Source organism: Trachypithecus francoisi, unplaced genomic scaffold, assembly GCF_009764315.1.
Source record: "Trachypithecus francoisi isolate TF-2019V2 unplaced genomic scaffold, Tfra_2.0 Lachesis_group15, whole genome shotgun sequence".
Classification (NCBI taxonomy): domain Eukaryota; kingdom Metazoa; phylum Chordata; class Mammalia; order Primates; family Cercopithecidae; genus Trachypithecus; species Trachypithecus francoisi.
In genome coordinates, this window is record NW_022681460.1 from 73,566,003 (window position 1) to 73,590,253 (window position 24,251).

The window sequence follows — 24,251 nt, forward strand, 5'->3', positions numbered from 1 at the left end:
TAGAGTAGAGAATATAATTTCAAGGCTGCGTGCTGATGGGCAACAGTAATTGTTCCGTTTTTGACAGAGCTTAGCATGGAATCTGCTTTTGTATTTTTATAACTACATATGCAAATCTTTTCTCCCAAAGCTTTTCCCCCCTTTATCTCTCCATGTGCAGAGCTTTTTGTAATCTTCAGTACTGTGAAATTCCAAAGGTGTGATATCTAATGCTGTCCGTGTATAATGATGTGTAAACCTAAGTTAGAGCAAAATCTTGGCTTGAAGTGAAGTCTTTTTGTCAAAGCAGATCCCGTACTGTGAGCAGATTTCCCTGTATACTTGGTTTCTATGGAGACACTTTTATTATTTATAGATGATCAGACTATTTGAATGTGGTATGGGTGGTTAGTTTATCAGCTTTGGTCAGTGCAGCTGATGGAGTTTCCTGGTTAATATGTGGTCCTTTCACTAAGCTTCCTGTTAAGTTGCAGGGTTTAGGAAAGTGAAGCTAACACCAAAAACCAGCCTAAAACATTGAGGTAAGGTGACACTTAATTTTACCTTCTTAAAGGTACATTATGCCAGCATTAAGTAAACAATAAAGAGAAACTCTTAAAATTAGGAAGATTCCTAATTGACAGTGTCAGAACAATGGAATGACCCATTGCTAAAGCTCATTCTGAGAGGGTATGTATGATTCTTTCTTTCTTTTCCCTCCCCTCCCCTCCCCTCCTTTCTCTTTTTTATAGAGACAAGGTCTTGCTTTGTCACCCAGGCTGGAGTGCAGTGGCGTGATCATAGCTCATTGTAGCCTTGACCTCCTGAGCTCAAGTGATCCTCCTGCCTCAGCCTCCTGAGTAGCTAGGACTACAGGTGCTCACTGCCACTCCCGGCTATTTATTTATTTATTTATTGTGGAAACAGGACCTTGCTGTGTTGGCCAGGCTGATCTCAAACTCCTGGCTTCAAGTGATCCTCCTACCTTAGCCTCCCAATGTGCTGGGATTACAAGCATGAGCTACTGCACTCTGCCTCTTCTACTTCTTTTCTATGTAATCAGTGAGTTAATGGTGTTGAAGGACTCTTTAGCTTTAGGAATTCTTCTTAGTGATTATCCAAGTTTTAAAATGTTTCATACTTCACTGTAGTCATTTTATAGATGAAGAATATGAGGCCTAATAAATGGATGGGCTTTATACTAAAAATTACACATTGTATTGACAGTGGCTTAAGGATAAGCTCTGCTCGCTGGAGCTTGTCTGCTGCGGCTTAGGAGCTGAAAGGCTCTGACCTCATATATATGATGTCAGGAGAGAGCGTGTTGACTCTGGGTAGAGTCCTCCTGCAGCCTTGATAATGGTAGCAAACTCTGATAATTAGGGCAGTGTTTACAGCTTTAACTGTGTTATCTTAATCTTCCTGTGATAGAGGTTGGCAGTGGCTGTCAGTAACTGATGTGTAGATCCACTGTGAGGCACTCAGATTTCTATAACAAGATGTCATCATTTGAGTCAGCAGGTCTAGAAGCTCATGTTGAATGGTGGCTTTTAGGAAGGACTTTCATACAGCATGAGACTGGGAACTCAGCGAGAGACACAGATCTCTGGGGAGGCATAGTACGCAGAGATAAGTGCATTTTAGTGGAAATATTTTATTCTACTCTTTTTACTTGGAAGAAGATATATTTTCTATGAGAAAAGGAGATCTGTGAGGTCTAACTATCCTGACAGCTGAAAGCAGGACCTCAGAGACCGTATTTTCGAATACAGATGACAGAACTCAGGTCCAATAATTTTTCTTAAAGGCATTCTTCTAATTTCACTAAAGTTAGATGACACTATCTGATTGCTTCAGAACTAAAGGATACACAGGAATATACTCTAATAACATGTGTAGGACCATTCTTACTGTGTCTCAAAACTGGCTGCTCTAGTTGTCTAAGTTCATTTTTCTTGGAATTAATTCACTTGCTACAGAATTTGTCTTAAAAAATTCTCTTTCCAAACTTTTGGGTTTTTTACTGGACATTTAAAAATTATTGACATCATGATTTATAGATGTTTAAATAACTAATTGCTCACAAGTGCCTAATTTTCCATAAAATCATAGCCTGACTCCTGTGTGAACTGGGTAAGGCCATATCCAAAATTGTTTCCTTCTGTTATTTAGGTTAGTTTTATATGAATGGAGAGGTATTCATAAGGCCTCATGGCATAGTCCAATAAAGCATTTATTTCCCCCCTGAGGGAACAAGCTTAAGAAGATCCAGAAACATACAGTACAACCATGAAAGAGGATCTATGCATTGTAACCATAAAGCGTAAGATAAAAACTTCTTTCCCCAAGAAACTTGAGTCTAGTATCGGGAAAAAAATGACATTTCATGCTTATTCCAAAGTGAGTACTAGAGATATCAAAGATGCCTTACATTTGAACTCCAGTGGTTCAAGGAATGGAAATTCCACTAATAGAGACCAGAACTGCTGGGGAGAAGACACATTTTATTTTATATAACTGTTCTGTCAAGATAGGGGTGTGAGGAACCTGCAGTTGTGATTGTGGCCTCAAATTGTGCCAAGGCATTGATGGATGTAAGGAATCTAGGAAGAGCCCAGTTGTAGGCTGAACTTTGCCTGAGGACTTGATGGAAGAGAGTCTGAGCTACGCAGGCCAAATGGGCAGGTTTGGGCTAGGGTCTCAGGTATAGGGCAGCTTTCCCCATTTGTAATGAAGTGCTGAAGCAAACCTTTCTCTTGGATATGGAAGACTGTCTCAAAGAGAGGACACCGAACGCCTTTAAAGGTATAAAGCTCCCAGGCCTCGGAGAACCTCGACTTTTAAAGGCAAGTAATGATCCCTGAGAAGAGAGGCGTCTTTGTCATCAATGTAGGACACACTGCTTACTGTCTGGTGGCAAAGGCTTGCCTGTCAGTCCCACTTGAGGCTCAGCTGTCTCCACTGGGAGGGTCCAGTTCCTCTCTGACCTTTGTTCCTTCTCATTGGAGTCAATTTTTTTGGTGTGGCTTCACCCTCTGAGGGAGGGTGCAAGTTGTGGGGTTGTTGGCAGGAGCATTGAATTTAGGTCCTAGTGAGGATGAATATCTGAAATGTCTTGACATTCTACTGTGTTTGCTGGTGGGAACTGTTCTCTGCTGGAGAGAGAGCAAAGAGAGAATATGAGAGCTGAGTTTAGAATCCTGGGAAATATTCCTGCTTTGGGGACAGAATGAAAAATAGAATCTAATAAAGATGACTAAGAGGAGTAGTGAGGGGTAGGTGGAAGCCGAGAAAAGCACCGTTATAGGTGAGATGAATTATAGAGTTTCCAAATTATCAATTTCATTACTGAAATTGGTGTTCAATTGCAGTTATTCTATATGTCAGGTTCTGTGCTAGTGCTTGTAGATATAATATGAACAAGACATAGTCTTGGTCCTCAGAGATTTCACTGGAAGTCAGAGATCATGGCCCAGGTGCTACTATTGAGTGACTTTTGCTGGGATTGCAGTTTAAAAAAGGGAAACAGAATGCAGCCTGTGGGTGAGCTGTGTTTGGAGATGGGCATGGGAGTGTCAGAAGGAGGCTGGAAGCCTGCCTGGAGAAGAGACTGTGGAAGCCTGGGGAGGGTGTTAATGAAGTATCTGACTGTGTGATCTGCAGCTGCTCAGACAGCTGAAGTCAGATGGCCTGGGGTGGTTGAGAATCAGGGACCCAAAGTCAACATGAGAGCAAAGAGCCGCTCTAGCAGCTGTGAAGAAGTGAAAACCAAGGAGAGAAGGGGGTCTTGCATTAGCAAGTGGGGATCTGAGTTTGAGATAGAGAAGAAGGAGCAGATCAAGAGGATAATGGAGTTGAATTTGCAGTGCTAGTATAGGGCTCAAGAGGTTGGAGGATGGAGTTTATTCTAGCAGGAGCTCAGAGAACAATCATCTCTAATTTATTATCGACCCTGTGCTCAACATTCAACATCCATGTTCTTCCTCAAAAGCCCCCTACTGGAGAGTTTAAGTGCCACTACCATAGAAAGATTCTACTTCACCATGCCTGGTCTACTACAGCCTCTTAGCTGGTGCTCCTGACTCAAATGACTCTGTTTGTGGTCAGTTCCTTATTCCACTGCAAGGCCCATCTTCTTAAAACGTCACGTTTAATAGGTTACTATGAAGATCTAAAAGTTTCACTGAGTACCCTTTGCCTACAGTATAAAGGATGTGCCCCTCCATAAAGTGAGAAATCGCCATTTTTGCAGGCCTTCCTAATTTACCGATGACTCTTACACACATAATCTCATTGAGTTCTTGCAAAAGCCATATGATAGTGAGGATATATGTTTCTCTTTTTCTAAGTTTATAAATAACATAATAGAGGATCAGACATGTTGGATGATATATCCAGGGCCACACAGTTCATAAGTGGCAGAGCCAGAAATAGATACCAGGTCTTCTGAGTTCAAGTCCAAGGTCCTTTGCCCCACACCATGTCCTCACCTTGGAGCCCCATCTCTATTCTAACCCTAGGACTTCTGTAATTAGGATGATGAGGCGAGGTGCCTTCAGTCCCAGCAGGATTGCAGAGAGGCCTTTCAGTGTCCCTACAGTCACTTTTTATCACCACTCAGAAGTTGTGATCTGGGGCTGTCAACTGAGACACATTTCCTGGCTGGTTTTCCCTTAGATTGGGAAAAGCCTGTCTCCTGCCAGGACATCTGGGGAGGCACAGAAAACACTCTGTACTTCCCTGATGTCATCCTCAGTGCCTGCTTGTCTCATATGGAACTTGGAGAGGGTTGCCACTGACTTCACATGGGGTTATGGACGGCTTTTGACCACTGCCGGCACCATCCCTTCCTGCTTCAGCTGCTCTCACCAGTAAGGCGAGAAACAGGCTTTGAATTCATGAATTCACACCCAGAGAAACTCTAAGTCTGAATACTTGTTTCAAAATGCATTCTCAGTTGTTATCTTAATGGATGTATAAATTCATTGCCATTTAGATGTGAATCGTTTGGAAAATTATGTATACAGAAGGGTGTAGAGCTGTGCTTTGAAATACATGTTGAAATTGGGAACATTTGTTAGCAACGCAGTGATTAATGAGTCTGTGTTAATGTGATTTTAGAGTACACTCTGTTTCTATCATTTTCTCATTGTACTGAAGCCAATGTCATGTGGATTTTGACAGAGTTTTTTGGAGACAATTTACTGCATCAGAAGTTTAAATGATATCAGAAATATGCCTGACAATTGCCGAGAATATCAAGATTGCCTCCACTCCTATAAAAATCAGTGATGGAAATATTTTCATGAGGATTAGTTAAATAATATATTGGAAGAGTGCTGCATCACCTTTTGGGCTCCATGTTAAGACACACACACACACACACACACACACACAAACACACACACACACACAATCCGAGCACCTGTTTGGAAATTTTGCCTGTGCATTCTTTCAGTTGCATTTCCACGATTAAGCAATGCATCTTTCTAATCACAAAAGCTAAAGAATAGTTGAAATACCTTTTACAAGCCCATATTACAACCCTCATTGTTTCCCACTTCCTTGTACCAGTGTATTTCTTTTGGGGAAAATAGCATAGTTTCTCAGGAGGCTATGATCTCAGGAGGTCTCCTACTTTTTCTAGTGCTTTTCACATGTTGGAATTAAAAGGTCGGTAAAGATATAGTTTAGGAATATGAAGCGCTCAACAGCCAAACTTTGCATTTTTTTTCTCTTTACTTTCTCTAATTTAACCAAAGGTATATAACGATACACAATACATTGGAATAAGATACTGTTTGGACTTTGGTAATAAATCATTTTAGGGCAGGAACAAGATGCATAGATCCTAAATAGTGTTGAATGGAAATGTTCTGGGGAAGGAATTTCAATTCTGAACTGTGATATTACATTATTTACTTTCTAGGGAATTAAATAAAAATTTGTATTGTGGTATTCATTGGAAATACTGATTTATATTGTGGCCATATTTTCTTCACTTGGCCTTAGTTACTTAACAGTCACCTAATAAAACTTGAATAATTAAAGAGGGCATTCTTGATTAAAACTAACTAGACATATGTGTACTTCATGAGCTTGTTAGTGCACAGGTTGGACTACATGGTAAAGATGGCCAAGAAGACTACTTTAGATTTTGTTCAAAGCATTAGCAATGGTAAAAGTGACCATATATGATAACAAAGAAAAGGACAAAATATACAAAGTTGATACTTCTGTAGAAACTGTTATGCCCTATTTTTACTTTTATTTACCTTTTTTTTTTTTTTTTTTTTTGAGACAGAATCTTGCTCTGTCACCCAGGCTGGAATGCAGTGGCACAATCTCGGCTCACTGCAAGCTCCTCCTCCCATGTTCACGTCATTCTCCTGCCTCAGCCTGCCAAGTAGCTGGGACTACAGGCACCCGCCACCATGCCTGGCTAATTTTTTGTGTTTTTAGTAGAGACAGAGTTTCACCATGTTAGCCAGGATGGTCTTGATCTCCTGACCCTGTGGTCCACCCACTTCGGCCTCCCAAAGTGCTGGGATTACAGGCCTGAGCAACCACGCCCAGCCTATTTACTTTTATGTTTTTATTTGAGACAAGATGTTGCTCTGTCACACCTGCTGGAGTGCAGAGCTTACTGCAGTCTCAACCCCCTGGGCTCAAGTGATCCTCTCACTTCAGCCTCCTGAGTAGCTGAGACTCAGGTGGCCCATGCCACTACGCTCAACTAATGTTTGCATTGTGTGTGTGTGTGTGTGTGTGTGTGTGTGAAGATGGGATTTGGCCACATTGCCCAGGCTGGCCTTAAACTCTTGGGCTCAAGTGACCCACCTCCCTCGGCCTCCCAAAGTGCTAAGATTACAGGTGTGAGCCACCACTCCTGACTTACGTCTTCTTTTTAAATACAGGCATTGTGTGACATATCCTTATAATAGAATTTTTCAAAAGTGCTTAGCCCTCTTTGCATTTCACCACTTTATTTTCTCCTGTCTTGTTGGATGGTTCTTGGGATCAGTGGCACTCATTGGGAATCATTCTAACTTTCCCTGGCCTTGTGCATTCTTTGGAGCTGTCCCTATGGCCTATTCCTCTCCATTGTTGCTGTCTAGTAATACAGGCTCTCATCACTGTGCCTGTCTACTATGGAAGCTTCTGTCTTGAATTGATCTCAAACACTGCTATCAGATTAATTTTACAATAACTTTCTTTCTGCACCCCTCTTTCCTGCTCAAAGTTCTTCAGAGGATCTTTATTATCCATAGGATGCGAGGTAGCTTAGAGCCACAAAAATAGCACAGAAAGTGGAATCCAGAGACCTGTTTTAAATTGCTTGGCCTTTAACTTGCTTTGTGACCCTGGAAACATTACTGTTCACCAAAACTCCTCAAATTTATCTTTACTAACTGTCTTAAGTTCCTCACCTCTCATATATCTTACCAAAGCCAGTGGTCATTCTTTGTCTTTATCTTCTCAACTCTTAACAACATATTGAGCAGTTGACCACTCTGTCTTGTTTAATGAAATGCTTGATCCTCCCAGCTTCCATGACAGTACACTTTCTCCCATCTAGCCCTGTCAGTCTTCTATGCTAGACTTCCCCTAAGTGTTGGACTCCCCTAGGGTTGTATCTAAATCCTTCTATCTTCTTTATCTAAATTCTCTTTCTAGCAGATATCCCAGCATGGTTTAGAATATCATCAATATGCTAATAATTTTCAAAGTTTTATTTTCATTAATGGATCTTATCATGAGTTCTCAACTTGTATTCCTCCTAAATCCATGCAATTGACTGTCTAATGGACATATCAAAGTTGAAATAGGCAAAAGAGAACTATTAATGACTTCCTACTTACAGCTGTGCTCCTCCACCAAACCTTTCCATTTCACTAAACAGAACCATGTTTCAGTAAATCAACCATGTTTGTTGCTCAGACCATAATTCCAGAATTCATCCTGGATTCCTCTCCTTCCCCAAAGACTCACATTTAATCCAGTAAGTGCTTCTGGCTCTCTCTCCAAAATAAATGCTGAATGTCATGTCTTCTTACTCTCTGCTCTGCTATAGTTTCAGTCCAAGCCACCAGCATCTGGCCTTGTATGCTGCAAAAGCTCTTAACAGGCTTCCCTGTCTCCACACTCCTTAGAATAGCCTGTTAAATATAAGTTATATAACACCCTCCCTTGCTGATTCTCTAATAGATTCATTCTCCTTACCTTTAGAATAAAATCCAAGCTATTCACCATGGCTCATAGGGCTCTGCTTCTCTGAGCTCATTTTCCCCTACACACCCCATTCCCAGATGGGTTCCAGTCATAATGGCCTTCATTCTGTTCCTTAAACTTGCTGAGCTTGTTTTTGTCCCTGTCTTTGCACTTACTGTTTCTCCTACTTGCAGTCCTTTTAACCTGCATCTCCCCTGCATGGCTCCTTGTCATTGTTTAAGTCTCAACTCAAATGTCCCTTCTTTGGACAGGCCATCTGTGACCCAAGTTTGAGCAGTTTCCTTCATCCATCCGTAGTTCAGTTTTTATTGCATTTTTACCTCATAGAAATGATCATAATCTGAAATGATCAGCTTAATAGTTGATGTATTTTTTGTCTGACTGTCCCCAGTGTGGACTCCCTGAGGTCGCTGACATTTTGTTATTCACCTCTGCATCTCAGTGCCTAGTAGAGAAGAGGTATATAGAAAGAATTTGTTGACTCATTCACCACTTTGAGCCTAGCTTCCTTATGTGTAAACCAAAGGTGTCAGGACAGGGAACCTCTGACCCTGCCCTACCTAGCCAGTTTTAATTCTTATCGTGTCTCTAAGCCCTTTGATCCGGTCCAGTTGACCTCGTTAATGTCCTATAAATGGACCATGTTTATTCAGATCTTCAAGCCTTTGCTCATTCTCTTCCCTCCTGAGTGTTCTTCTTTTGGTCCTTGCTGGTTGCATTTGTCAATAATTTTCCTTCTTCTCTTTTGACTCTACCCCTCATAGAAGAGTGTAATTGTTTTATATATACATGTCTTTCCTGTCCTAATTTTTAGCCCTTAGGCATAGGGCTATGGTTTATAGTTATAACTCTTTTGAACTTCCATGGTGATAGCAAATAGGATATACTCAGTACATGCCTTATAATTCAATGGGGGTGTGCGGTCTTCTGAAAACACTGATTTCAAAACAGTAATCATGCTTAGCCTGCTTACTAATTTATATGGGACAAAAATAGATTTTTTAAAAAAGCAACTAAACAGGTATATCTTTGTTAAGCTTGAACTGGAGGAAAAAAATCTAAAAATGGAAATGTAAACTTCTGGTTTCATGGTGTTTTGAAAACATTTGTAAGCAACCTTACCAAAGGTTTTGTTATAGATTTTTATTTCATTTAAGTTTTTATATAAAAATGTGTTCATGAGTGGTTGAAAAAGGAAGTGAACATTGTTTTTTATTAACTCAGGTTAAAAACTTGAGTTTTTAATTTGGTTCAGTTTGTTCAGGTATTTGGAATTTAGAGAAGCTCTGTGAAAATATCCCGCCTACACATTTTGAATATCCTCTTCCTGCTTATCTTCAGAACAGCTTGGTTCTTTTAATAGCAAATGGCTGAGTGGAGGGGAACCATTTGTAGTGGGTCAATTTAAGTACGGTGTGTCCTCCCATTTCAGACTGAAGTCATGCTAAGTGCTCAGGGATTGGTGCAACTGTGTGTTCCTTTTGATGATGGTCAGATCCCAGAAAACTCAGTATTTTAGAAGGATGTTGCTCATTCCTTAGATAATTAGAAGAATTATTGGTCAACTTAAAAAGATTCAGGAGCTAGGGAACACCTCATCTATTCTTTTTATGAATATGTTAATTTATTATCATTCTGTTGGAGGCTGTTCTTAAGATTCTCATAGGCCAGGATAGGAAGAGGTAATGGGGAGAAGGCTTGTTTTTTCATATAATATATGAACCTAATGCTATATGACCGTGCCAAATTCAGTATATGCAAATGGTGTATTTCTGTCAATACAGAGTGGCTGGAAAATGTGTGCTCAAAATTGAAAGTAATCATATATTCCATTCATGGATTCATTGGTTTCTTTTTTTTAAATTTTTTTTTATTATTATACTTTATGTTCTAGAGTACATGTGTGTGGTACTGGTACCGAAACAGAAATATAGACCAATGGAACAGAACAGAACCCTCAGAAATAATACCACACACCCACAACCATCTGATCTTTGACAAACCTGACAAAAACAAGAAATGGGGAAAGGATTCCCTATTTAATTGTTTTCAAATAATTTAGTCAAATATACTTACAATGATTTTTTAAGTTTTAATAACATAAAAGACACTTAGTATAGCCCATGGTAAATCATGGTGTACATCATTTACTAGTCAATAGTATTGGTGTTCAAAATAATGTTGGTGATTGGATTAATTCTCAATCCATCCCAGAATTTGCTGTTTTGAATAAATAGCTTGTTTTTAAGGCATCCACTTGTTTTGGGAAAGTAGAGATAAGAAAAAAAGTCTGCTTCTTTAAATATCTTGTTTAGATTGGGGGCATACAGCCATTTTTTTTTTTTTCTAGTGAATAGATATAAAGGATTTCCCAAAAGGTGGCTGCGACTTTGCACAGGAGAGCTGGAGAGCTCTTGCTACATATACTGCTGAGTGTTGAAGACAGGTGAATCTGTTCTATGTTTCTGTGCAGCGGGCTCTTGCTGGGGTCAAAGCTGTGTGGTTTCTGTAAAAAAGGGTTGCTGTGTAATGCTTTAGAATTGGAATTGCAGATTCTTCTTGTGAGGGGAATATTGCTGTTATGGGTAAAAGTTATATCTTATTGTTGCCCTTGTGACCTTGTTAGATCCTTTGGATAATTAATACTTCCAGAAGCTGGGATTGTAGATACTGGGAATATAGAAAAACAATAGCCAGATCAGTCAAAAAGGGTGCTAACTATTGGGCTAATACATTGAAAAGCGTCCAGTGGGAAATTTATGGACTGTAAGAAACCCAATACTGCATGAAATCATAACTTCCTTTTATGATCCTCAATCGTGGCCATTAAAGGGCTAACTTCTGTTGCAGAAAAGAGGTAGCTAGTTAGTTCAGATCTCTGGGTTTAGGTAAATCACACTATCTCTTAGTTTTGGTTTGGCAGGATGTCTTGGACCTTTTCCTTTGGTTGTTAGATAAAAACATGTGAGGATGGACTCTGTGACATTGCATGGTTTTCTTCCGGGAGAGCTCACTGGCTTGCAACTGCCCAGATTTATCAGCAGCTAGAGTTTCACCTAATAATACTGTGGTTTGCACCAACCATTTGCTGGAGCAGAAAAAGATGGCATCAACTTATATTTTAAAATAAACTGACTTTGAAAGGTTTTATGAAATCACGGTCCATTTTGATTAGTTTTTGTCAGCAACTGCCTGCATTTAGGCTTTGTTGGTCTTTGCCAGCAATTGCCTGCATTAGGCTTTGTTGGTCATAACTGTTTAGGAAAGATTTTTTGCTGCTTTATGGAAGCGATTCCAAAGACTCATTGTTCCAGACATCGGACATCCTTATGTTATTCAGGTCTGATGATATTTGATCTAACACAGATTAATTACTAGGCTTTCAGTGAATAATTAACCATTTGACCTGTTCCCAAGTTATATACTGAGTTAGAAATGATTTCCCCAACTACTAAAGATAAGGAAGGTTATTCCTGGTTTCACAATGTCCCCATTGTTACTGACTTGTATGTGTGAGAGACATCAGCTGATACCTACGCATTGGTCCAGCTACTCAGGCAAACCACTTCCTGGGGTTTTCTCGGGTAATGGCAGTGATTCAGAAGACACCACAGAACTTTCTGAGGACTGTTCCCTGTGTGTTACTCTGGGCTGAATGACTGGGAACTGTCAAGTTCAAAAGGAGCATTTTTTGTTGTAGTGCTATTAAATTTGTGGTTTGCTTTTGCTCAAAGTTGCATTTCAGCTGAACTTAGGGTTGCTTGTCTATGTGCCATTTATTTTATAGTACCTAATTTCCATCGATTAACCATTTCATGCCTTAATTGAGTCCCTTTTAAAGTCCTGTATTAAGCCTGGGGGGGTTAGGCAAACTAAGTCATTATAACTGCCTGCAAGGGCTGGTAGCAACTGGGGAGAGAGGAGGTAAAAATGGATAGGGGCCAAACAGGGTATTAATGCAAACATATGCCATTGTACTTTTCTACTTATGTATTTTTGTGATTTTTTTACTTCTGATCTCTTCACACAGTGTGCTCCATAATGTAAATTTTGTATTTCTAGGATTATATTTATAATATAAAAATGCAGATACAATTTTTTAAATAAAATTTTTGTTTTGTTTTATGATCTTCCTTAAAAGGAAAATATTTCAAAATTATTTTGGAATCACAAGTCACGTGTTCTTTTCTAGTCCTTCAGAAGTTCCAAAATTTTAGTTTTGGTTGTAGAGTGAATAAGCAAGAACCCTGGGCACTAGTTCTCTCTTTGGTTACTCTGACACTTGGCTTACCTTTTTCCTTCCAGTATTTGCACATCTTTTATTCCCCTTATGGCTGGATGATCCAGTCTAGTGAGATAATGTATAATGGAAACATTCTGTAACCTGGAAGTTATTATGAATAAGCATGTATTATTATTACCATTATTTTCATGTATTCACTGATTGCATTATCTCACCAAACATACCAGCAATTCACTTCTACAGTGTCAGAGATGATTGTAAATATCTCAGTGGAGAAGCGACTTTCTTCTTGAACTTAAGAAAATCACTGGTAGAACCATGTTTTAGGCAAAATGTTGGTTTCACTGTTCCTGCTATCAGTGTCCTGACCAAGAGAAAGTCGGGAAGAGTAGGTGTACAAAGCGAAAAGATTCAGTATATCTATGTAGTATGGTAATTGTACATTGCTTGGCTCTCAGCACACTGTGAGATTCACTTCACAAAAGTTGGTATTTGGTTTTAGAAACAACTCTATTTTTAAAATGGGAGGTTGTCTGTGGTAGGGGTTAAGAGTGTGGGCTCTGGAATTAAATGGTCTTGCCTCCTGTCCTGGTTCCCTGAATTCTAGCTTTGTGAAAATCAGGTGAGTTTTAAATCTTTTTGAGCTTCACTTTTCTGCTGGTAGAACAGGGATGATTATTATATGGTAGGGTTGTTGTGAAGCCTAAGTGAAGTAATGCACCTGGAGCACTTGCCACTCAATACAGATTACAGGAAGAAATAGAGTTCCATGTTAAAGTGATGGAATGTACCATTTGCATCTCCCAGACTGTTGTAGATTCTATCGGATGGGATTTGGTTGAGTTTGATGACCTGTCTCTTGAGAGGAAATAAAAGGGGGCAGGAGGATGCTCATGGAACGTCAGGGAAAGAAGAAGGGGAAGCCCTGTTGTACATTCCGCAAAAAACAAATTCATGTGTTTTATGGGGCCTGGCAGTTTATAAAGGTCTTTCATGTACATTGATTTCATTTAATCCTCCCAACAACACCTGTTTTACAGATATGTACACTGAGCCTCAGAGACACTCAAGGACTGGCTCACAGGCATGTGGTCAGTGAGTGTATGGTGAGGAAGCCGACCTCCTGGATTCTGGACATATTTCTTCATTCCAACCCACGGGTCCTTCTCTGCTGTATAAAAATGTTCAAGTCAGTAATAACCTTTGGTGCTGAACCGCAAAGGAGTGGCAGGGTGTGGGCTGCTGCAGACCCAGGTGGGTCTTGGTGGGATCCAGGGACCTTCTGTCTGTGATATGTAGAACATGAATGCGCAGCCATTCAGTGGTCAGTACTGTCAGATGGTTTTAAGAGTCCCCTCCCTGTCTTTTTGTGGCCTCTGAGTGAGGCTTGCATTTCAATCTCTGTGAAGGGCCACTTTGGATCAGTGTTCTGTGGGAGAAATTAAGGATCAGTCTTCTCCTTTTGCTAAGAAGGAAGGTAATGAGCATCTATCTAATGGTTGAACATGTGTGTGTTGTACAAGATTAATAGTATTAATTCCCTTTCAATCCAGGCCTTCTTGGGTCACTGTGTCAATAAAATGAAGTTGGAGAGTAGAGTAAAATAATTAATGTATATATAATGTAATTCTTAATTTGATTTAACTGGTTAATCTTATTGTAATTCAGTATACATTTTTAATACATTTTAAATTTTAAAAGTGGTGATATACTTTTACATTTATTTCTTTCTGTTCTGAGATTATAAATAGCTCTAAAAGTTGGAGTACCCTATTTGTCATGTTAAAAATCAAGTGAGTTAAGTTGTGGGAAAGTGATCAGAGAAAATTCAGTATAGTACTTCAGAATTTTTTAAATACTGAGAACAAATTTTAAAATTAGATAATTATTTCATGCATGTTAATGTGTGAAGATTGAATTGATTTGGGTATTACATTCGAACACATTATTTTTATGAAATCATTTTTTACTCTGAGTCAGAAATTTGTGTGTAGCTGATACTATATATATTTATCAAATAAATTTGTTTTTATGGAGTAAAATTTTGATTAGCTATAATATACATTTTTGGCTACATGCACTTCATTTTTCAGGGAAGAGGTAGGTAACTGGAAGAAAGCATGACATACTCTCAATAATTTATTTTTTAAAGCAACATCTAGGCCAGGATTTCTTAACCTTTGCATTGTTGACATTTGGTTCCAGATAATTCTTTGTTTTGGAGGGGCTGTTATGTGCAATGTAGGATGTATAGCAGCATTCCTGGCCAGCTACCCAATAGATACCAGTAGTTTTCCCTCTCCCCAGTTGTGACAATCAAAAATGTCTTCAGACATTGCCAAATATCCCCTAGGGGGCAAAATCACCCTTGGCCGAGAACCACTGATCTAGGATTTTCAACATTATATTTAAATCTTCTGCCTAAGCTGAATCTATATTATTCTACAAATTTGAATCAATGTTCAGACTAAAAAGGAGAAAATGCCATACTTATAGAGGCAATACTTATCAATTATGAAAAATAAGATTTTTCAACAATATGGGTTAGGATAAGTGTTTTCTGATTAACTCTCATTTACCATAATATAATCCAATTAACCAGAATTTCACACATTTGGAATAATGTTTTATCTCCTTATTTTCTTTCAAAATAGATATGGTCCTCTGATTCTGAATTAATTTATAATAATGATCTGGATAGGGCTTTTTAAAAACTTTAAAAGAAGGAAATATTATTGTAGTTTGCCCTATATTGAATTAGATCATTCTGTGTATTCTTCATGCACATACTGAAAAGTTTAATTGCCTTTATAGGTGGGTGTGTGTCTTGATGTATAAGGATTTGTGCAACATGAGCTGAAGAGTTAGATTTCAGAAGTCCACTAATGAACTTTTTCATGGCCATTTTAGCATAAGGAGACAAATAGACACACTTGGTTATTAATTATTATAGGGATATAGACATTTCACTTGGCCCGAGATTTAAGTGATTGCTCTTTAAAATGTGTTTTGCTCATGATAGAATGTATTTTTGTTCTTGTGAACCATGCACTGAAGCTTTAGCCAATCAGAGGAAGGAATTTACTGTACGGTAAAAGGAAGTATTTGTTCCGTTATTGTAGTATGTGGCCTCTTGCCATTTTTGATAAAGGATTGAAGTGTTGTGCACCCAAAGTCTGCTACCCTCTTGACCCTTCATCAGTCATCAGCTGGACTATGAGGTTAAGTGAACTGTAGCCCGGTAGGATACCTATTGTCTAAGCATTGTGTAAATCTTGAAAGCGGAAATTACTGACACAGCAGTCTTGCAATGTGATCTTTCTAGTTTTATGATTATATGCATAATTTTTCCTTTCTGTTGCTAATCTATGCCAGATTAGAGGTATAAAATGACAATACATAGGACTTGAAGTCGTGTTATTCAATGGGTGACCATGAAACTGTTGGAAATTTATTTTTATTTGCAAGAATAGGAACTTATGCAAAAATAAATGACCTATTCTAGCACAACATTTCAAGAAATTCATATGGGATCCTATTGGAATTTTTATTGCCTTAAAAGCATTAGGATAGCAACCAAGGCTTGCATGCTAATCCACCTTTATTAATTCATTAGTTACTGAAAGCATGTATTTGTCCACATGTTTTCTAAGTAACTGGCAGCATATGCAAATTCTTTTAGCACATATCCTGTTTTTTTGATTGGCTCAGGAAAACTTTATAAGAGCCATGTCCAGCATTCACAGCTTTATGTCATATCGTCTCTATATTTATGCCACTTTCTTAAACAAGTAGAGTAATATATCAGCTGCAGCTGTTGCTGACCAAAGCTGTCACTGAAGTGGGTGGAGGAAGAGTCAGAGATAATGTGTTCGGATTCTGTGTACCAAAAGTGTATCTGTTGCAATCAATCTGTGACGATAACAACTGGCTTGTGGAAGGCAGTTCAAGCCATATACTTTTTTATCTTTGACCGAACATATAGTAGATTAGGTGCCATGGTGATAAATACCACTGATAGTTAATACAATCTGTTTGAGTATATATATGATTGCCTGGCGTGTATAATAGGAAATACCACTGATGTGTAGTCTTCACCAGGTTTGGCCACAGCCTTCTTGTAAAGTTATTAACATAAAACTTGATACTTAATAGCATGCAAAGAAAAAAAAAAGACAATGAAAGTACATAATAGCAAAAGAGTAAAATCGTTATTTTCTGATGTAAACAGACAGTGATGCTTTCTGAATAAGTGCATTTGGATTAAAAGAAATATTCACACTAACACACACATCTAATTCTTTATTACAAGAATTGTACCACCATACTTACCCAGAGCAGCTTAGAAATACTGGAGTCAGTACCTCCCTACCTAAAATTTCTTATAACCCTCTGGATCCTTAACCTTTGTCAGCTTCTCCTGTTCACCAGTTTACCACAGGGAGGACTGAAAATCCCCACTGGAAGATTGTAGCTTAATTTTTATTTTCTTTTTCACTTTTTATAAAGATAGTTCATGGCAAAGGGAAATTGTATTTTAGTAGTTAGAAAGGGGTAAGTAGCCACATTGGCCTGAGGCTCATTGCACTTTCACTCCATTAGGGTAAAATGAAATCCTGATGTGGTCGAATCAACTAAGGGAGAGACCGACCTGAAAGATAAAGAGAAGGCCCTTTCCACAGCTTTATATATTTATCCTTTTGCCAGTAATTCTCCTCGTTGTCCTTAGCATCAAAGTACCTATTTCTTTTGGAATTACTATTCTGCCTCATAAAGAGAATCTCCAAGACTAAATGCTCATTGTATAGAAACTTAAAGGTAGGCACTTTGACATGGATCTACATACATGGGAGAAAGAGATAATAAAGGAGTGAGGAGTTAGCACTGACCTAACTCTGAGAAAATTTCACAGCAGAGGTGGAATTTCAGGAACTGTCTACTAATGGGAAATAAGGGTTGTATAAAAGGAAGAAAAATTAAGTATGGCTAAGTATCGTGCATCAGTGATTATGCTCAGTGATTTATTAGTAGCTAACATCTATTGAGCACTTACTATCTGCCAGCCAGGAGTGCTTTATGTGTATTAACTTATTTAGGTTCTCAACAAGTTTTCGAGGTTGTTGCTGATATTATCTTCATTTTACAGTTGAGGGAAATGAGGCACAAGGAAACAAAATAACTTGCCCAAGGTTCTAGAGGGCATTAAAGGCAGAGCCAGGATTAGAATTCAGAAAGTCTGATTTAGAGCATGCCTCTTCACCAGTGCAGCATACTGCTTACCTAATTTAATTTCCACTTCAGCCCTCCAAAACAGGTATTTTCTTCTGTTTACAAATTTTACAGATGAGGAACTCAAAGCCTAGAGAGGTTAATTTTTTTAAGGTCATCCAGCTGGCCAATGGTAAAGGAAGGATTTGAACCAAGGTCTGATCCTCGAAAGTCTGTGCTTTATCACTGTAAGAAGAGGCTGTCTTGGGATGGCCTAGAAGTGTAACTGACAGAGGAATCCAGCTCCTTCCTTATAAGTTAAGATTATTAAAAAGCCTGAATAGGTTGTTCCTAACTCGTCCCAAGGCAGTAGAGCTGATGTTTACTGAAGCATGTGAAACCCTTTCTGGTTCACCTCTATCTCCTACAAATTGTCTGCCTGTCATTGTCCTAGGTCATGTGCTTCATTTCGTTTGGTGTGCCTCTTTTCAATGTACTGGGCTGTTCTGTTCCTGTTTATAAATCTTTTAAGTGTGCACATTAAAAAAGTAATTAAAATGTCATTATAATTTATAGTATGCCTGAAGTCAATCACCTAATTAAACTTCAAGAGAGAAAATGGTAGGTTCATTGGCATTTATTAAGTATTACTGTATTAATTATGCAGGAATTGAACTAAGTAAAAGAAAAAAGTACTAGTAACATTATTCCTTAAAGTGTTTCCTTTTTCGCTCTTCTCAGTTTCAGACCTTCACTAGTTAGTAGCATAATCCTAATGTCTCTTTTGGCTAATTTTTAATGAAATTAGGATTTTTATGTCTTTCACTCAGCATTTTCTTAAAATGCTCCTGATAGTGTTAATGTGCATCATCCCACATCCTAACTGAATAAGCAATTAGAAGCACAATAGAAAACAAAATTTGAATTCATGGGTTATACATAGCCATCCAAATTCTATCTTGGAGTATAAAAATGGCAGCATATTGGATATCTGAAATCATTCAGAAGAGATTTGGTTTTCCTAGAGCAATAGTAGCTGTCAAGAGACTTATTTTCTTATTAAGGAATAAAAAAACAACCACAACAAAACCAAAAAAAAAAATTCACGTGGCTTTAATAAATCTCTTGCTGGAAGAAACTATTTTTGAAAATCTGTTTTTGAATTCTAAGTGCTAGCACGTGTGGGTAGATAGACATAGATATAGACATAGTTAACTTTTGTTATATGAGAATTGATGACTTGGATAGATGTTTCAGCCCCTTGGGAGGTCACTGCAGTTTGTAATGGAATTGGTTGGCTATATGAATTCTCACAGGGTTAGGACTTTCAGGGAATGGAAAATTCTGAGGACATGATTTAGTGTCATCAATGTGAGTGAAAGATTTGTGTAGTGAATTTTCCCTACCCTGTGTTTATTATTTTGGAGGATAAATGGAATTAAAGTCTCTAATTCTCAGAAGCAATCCTTTAAAAAGAAAGGCAATAGAATAAAGGCATTTAACTGAGTTATATATATAAGAGCAAATGTATATACCTCGAAGTTATTAGGTGCTCAAAAAAGTATTGAGTGAACAAGTGTTTTGTGTGGACTCCGGTTTTCTTTGCTCCTCTATGTGCATATACAATATCCTCAAAGTATAAACATTTTTATTATTCATATTTATTATTTTTCACTAAGTCATAAAAGTTGAGTTGACCTGTAGTGTACTTGAAGTGTTAGTAATAGTTAAGAAGTTAAAATGTGGTTGTCAGTTTCTTTGGAAAACTTCATTCTGAGTGATAAGCTGTGACGTTGAGGAACACAGCTCTTTCTGCTATTGTGAGAGCAGCACTTTACCCTCTGTTTCTAGGCTGTTCCTAGAATTCTTGGTGAAAGGGACCTCCAGGCTCCAGCTGACACTCCTGTAGGCTGCTGGTGATGGGGCTGGGAGTTGAGCAGGAGGTGAAATACAGAGAGTGAGCCAAAGCAGGTTTTAGTTCAAGGCTTCTGGACTGAGAGGGGAGAGATAGACAAAAGAGTAAAACATTCAACAAGGGTAGCAGAGAGGAAAGAAAGGACACCCCCTACAGCCCTTTTGCTGGCCTGGCTGCTTACTGGGTGGTCTTTCCAATGGTAGGGGCAAAGGTAAATCATGCACATTTAATTTGAAAATTGCTAACACACATATCCTCTTAATACGATCTTTGTTTACAGCAGTATAAACATTTCTCCACATGGAACAAAAGCTACATAAAATAATAAGCATGAGATTTAAATAAAGATTTTGCTTATAAGTGTGTTTTTGGGACCTGTGGACTACAAATATTCCTTGAATCAGTGCTCACTGGAATGTGAACTTTCCCACAGAAAGAAGTGTGTCTTATTCCTTGGGGGATCCTAGTCTCTGTTCGAGAGATTCATACAGAGCAGGGACCTCAAAATGCGCAATATGCAAAAGCATAGTTAGATGAATGTAGATGTGAGGTATTGTGAAGACTTTGGTATTTTTCATTTACTTTCAACCTGGCATGACATTTACTATTGAATTTGACCTCTTCTCTAAACTTATTTTATTTCCTCTTTCTTTCTGAGAACTCAATTAAAATCTCTTAAAAAATTCATAACTTGATATTTGCTGTGTCCTATCTTTAGAAATATTTTGTAATATATTATCCTATATGCTTTGATTCTTCAGGAAGCAATATCTTAGAAAATCTATTTTTTTGTATAGTAATTGTTAATAGCCATTAGTAATTTAAAGAAGTTAATTTGTAATTTCCAAAAGGATCTGAGATTTTGAAATAAAAACAGTCTTAATGTGTTAATGTCAGGAACATTGGACAAGGCAGATACAAAAGATTTGGTTTGTATCTAGGATTTACATTAAAGTAACCCAAACTGCTATAATTGGTAGTTTGTTTTAACATATAGTTTTGCTATAAGAGGTTTCATATTAAATTTCATGGTGTATTATGGAGCTGTGAACAGAGAATTTATTCAATGTATAATATTATATGTAATATATAATATATTACATTTTATATAACATATAATACATATAACCTGTTATATGTAATTATATATTACATATGTAATAGATATATTACATAATAATAGACTTGCTAATGTAGCAAATGCAAAAATTGTGTACATGTATCTATATACGTGTGTGTATGTATATACACGCATACACAATTTTTGAAACTGTCAAAGGTAGGAGAAATTGGGAGAAATTGTTTGAAGGAGTGACACTTATTTTTCACATCTGTAATCTAGTACAGTAAATTTGCTTTATTCTTGTAAATATGTTAGTCAAACACACATTTTGGGTATTAGCGTTTATTCTCTGTAGTGTAAAAAGAGAATGTAGGGCTGCTGACAGATTCCAGTATAAAAGATTGATAATAGAGTCTTAACAAATTGCTGGGGCTGATGTGCCACTCTAACTTTATAAACCTGAATTTCCCTGAAAAAAAAATTTAACTAACAGTATAAAACTTCACGTGCCGCTTTGTCGTTGTTGGTTTTAATTATTACAGCAATCAGTAGCTCTCAAGCTATTTCCCCCATCATCCTGCAGCTGTCCAGAATAGCCAGCTGTTCTTGTAGGTGGACCAAATTCTAATCTCTAGTAAGGCTTCCACCCGGACTGGTGTGCTTACCTACCATTTCTTTCTTAGGAGCCCACTTTGAAATGGAATCCTTTTCTCAACAGAAGTTCCATACACTGAGTTTTATCTATTTATAATTTGAAAGTGTGGGACTGACAACTTTGAACTTAGATGACATTAAATTCTTTAGAGGGAGAGGGCAAATTTTAAGGGCATTTACGTGATGATTTGGAAAGAAAGCCCAAACAGATTCTTTTGGAATGTTAAATTTGGGGCATTACCATTTCATACTAATTACTTTTTACCAACAATCTGATGGGAAAAATGTGCATTTGGGTTTAAAATAAATTCTGTTAGTATATGGTGCTATTCTATTTTATCCAAGGATACCTTCAAGTAACAGAATTACTTCTTTGCTCTGGCATGTTGCTTATATTTCCTCCAATGTTATTACCTCATAGCTCTGGTTTCCATGGGAGGGGACAATATGTTTTTCATATATAAAATCTGGTTTACTCATCTCAAGCCGTTAGTACCTATGTCAAAACTTCTCATTATTAGTAAATTTCGTCTTATATATGAATCATACGGGGGAAGGCCATTCCAATTGATCTATCAATGAATGGGGAAAGATTTTGCTACTTGGTAATAATATATAAGACAATGATTATGTTATTTACAAACATACATAACCAAGGAGGTCTGTTATTCTAGCCTGTGTTTTCCTTTGTGAATAAGCCTCAGCATTCGAATATGTTGACAGTATTGTCTTCAGGTGTTACTTGCTGGCATGTCATTCTGTTGTGATGTTTCTGTTATCTGATGTATGCATGTTCGTGTACTGTCTAAGTAGATTTTAACTTCCTTGAAAATAGATGTGTGTCTTCTGTGAAATGATAGTTGACTTAATTTCTCTTTCTCTTTTAGTTTTTCCAACATTAAATAAGGAACATGGGAATTAAAGAAGCTTTCTCTCATTTTAAAAAGTCTATTGCTTAGACAAGTTGCAAAATTTGTGCAGAATAAAGCTACTATAAAATTTGTGCAGCAATGGATAGCCTGTAAAGCACGGGTCCCAGCACCCAGGCCACGGATCACTAGTGGTCTGTTGCCTGTTAGGAACTGGGCTGCACAGCAGAAGATAAGCGGAGGTGAGCGAGCATTACCACTTCAGCTCCACCTCCTGTCATATCAGCACTGGCGTGAGATTCTCATAGGAGCGTGAACCCTATCGTGAACTGCACATGCCAGGGATCTGGGTCACTTGCCCAAAGAGAATCTAATGCATGATGATCTATCACTGTCTCCCATCACCCCCAGATGGGACATCTAGTTTTCCTGCAGGAAAACAAGCTCAGGGCTCCCACGGATTCTATACTATGCTGAGTTGTATAATTATTTCATTATTACAATGTGCTAATAATAGTAACAAAATGCACAATACATTCAATACGCTTCAGTCATCCCAACCCCCCACCTGCCGCCAGTCCATAGAAAAATTGTCTTCCATGAAACCAGTCCCTGGTGCCCAAAAGGTTAGGGACCACTGTTGTAGAGCTTTATAGTATGAATGTACATATTAATAATTTTTTTTTTTTTGAGACGGAGTCTTGCTCTGTTGCCCAGCCTGAAGTGCAGTGGCACGATCGTGGCTCACTGCAAGCTCCGCTTCCCAGGTTCATGCCATTCTTCTGCCTCAGCCTCCCGAGTAGCTGGGACTACAGGTGCCTGCCACCATGCCTGGCTAATTTTTTGTATTTTAATACAGACAGGGTTTCACCATGTTAGCCAGGATGGTCTCCATCTCCTGACCTCGTGATCCACCCGCCTTGGCCTCCCAAAGTGATAATTTTTTAAAATTTTTGAAACAAGTGATTAAAAAATACATATATTTTCCTCACATCAGGAGTTCTTTTAAGTTTTTATCACCTGGATTCTTCTTAACATGAGTGGGAGTGATATGAAGTCAATGCATGTACATAACATATAAGGGTGATTGTGGCTCGGTTTTTTTCATATCATTTTTCAGTTCAGAAAAATGTTGGAAGTCTGAGGGGATACAGATCTTTGCTGAATTTCTACCTTTCCTTTAAAAGGAAAACTTACAGGAGAAAAAAAGATTTAACACTTTCCCTACTGTGAACTTTAACAAAAATGAAGATTTTGATTTTGCTTAGAATTCTTTCTTTTCAGGAACTTTCCAAAGGATATTACTTCAACTTCTTGCATAGCAGTACAGCAATAAACATTTCATTTATCATTTTCTTTTCTTTTCTTTCTTTCTTTCTTTCTTTTTTTTTTTTTTTTTTTGTGATGGAGTTTCACTCTTATTGCCCAGACTGGAGTGCAATTTTGTGATCTCGGCTCACTGCAACACCTGCCTCCTGGGTTCAAGTGATTCTCCTGCCTCAGCCTCCCAAGTAGCTGGGATTACAGGTGCACACCACCATGCCTGGCTAATTTTTTTATTTTTAGTAGAGACAGTGTTTCGTCATATTGGCCAGGCTGGTCTCGAACTCCTAACCTCAGGTGATCCGCCCACCTTGGCCTCCCAAAGTGCTGAGATTACTGACGTGAGCCACCGCGTCCTGCCTCATTTATCATTTTCTTTAAGGTTTTATTTCTTTAGTCTTTGTTTCGACAAGCTTATGTGGATTTTTTTTTTTTTTTTGAGACAGGGTCTTGCTGTGTTGCCCAGGCTGGAGTGCAGTGGCAGGATCATAGCTCACTGCAGCCCCAACCTCCTGGGCTGAAGCAGTCCTCTCATCTCAGCCTCCCAAATGGCTGGGACTACAGGCATGTGACATCATAAATTTTTCAATTTTTTGTGGAGACGGAGTCTCCCTTTGTTGCCCAGGATGGTCTCGAACTCTTGGGCTCAAGTGATCCTCCTAGATTAAGTCTTACTGCTTTGCCTTTAAGCATATATTGTTGGCTGAGGAAATGCCTCAGACTTTTCTTGTACGGATCAAAAGTTATAGTATTGGTTAAAAAAAA

The 24,251-nt window shown here is 38.2% G+C and overlaps 1 protein-coding gene across 4 annotated transcripts in view; it reads left to right on the forward strand.

Moving 5' to 3' along the window:
- HIVEP2 (HIVEP zinc finger 2) overlaps positions 1–24,251 on the forward strand; it is a 198,756-nt gene that overhangs the window by 64,512 nt on the left and 109,993 nt on the right. The window contains exon 1 of one of the 4 annotated variants that reach the window (XM_033235240.1): positions 13,502–13,708. The exons of the other annotated variants lie outside the window; for them this stretch is intronic. The gene's annotated coding sequence lies outside the window, so the exon portion shown is untranslated. Of the gene's footprint in view, positions 1–13,501; positions 13,709–24,251 lie in introns of those variants that run through there. 4 annotated transcript variants of the gene reach the window in all.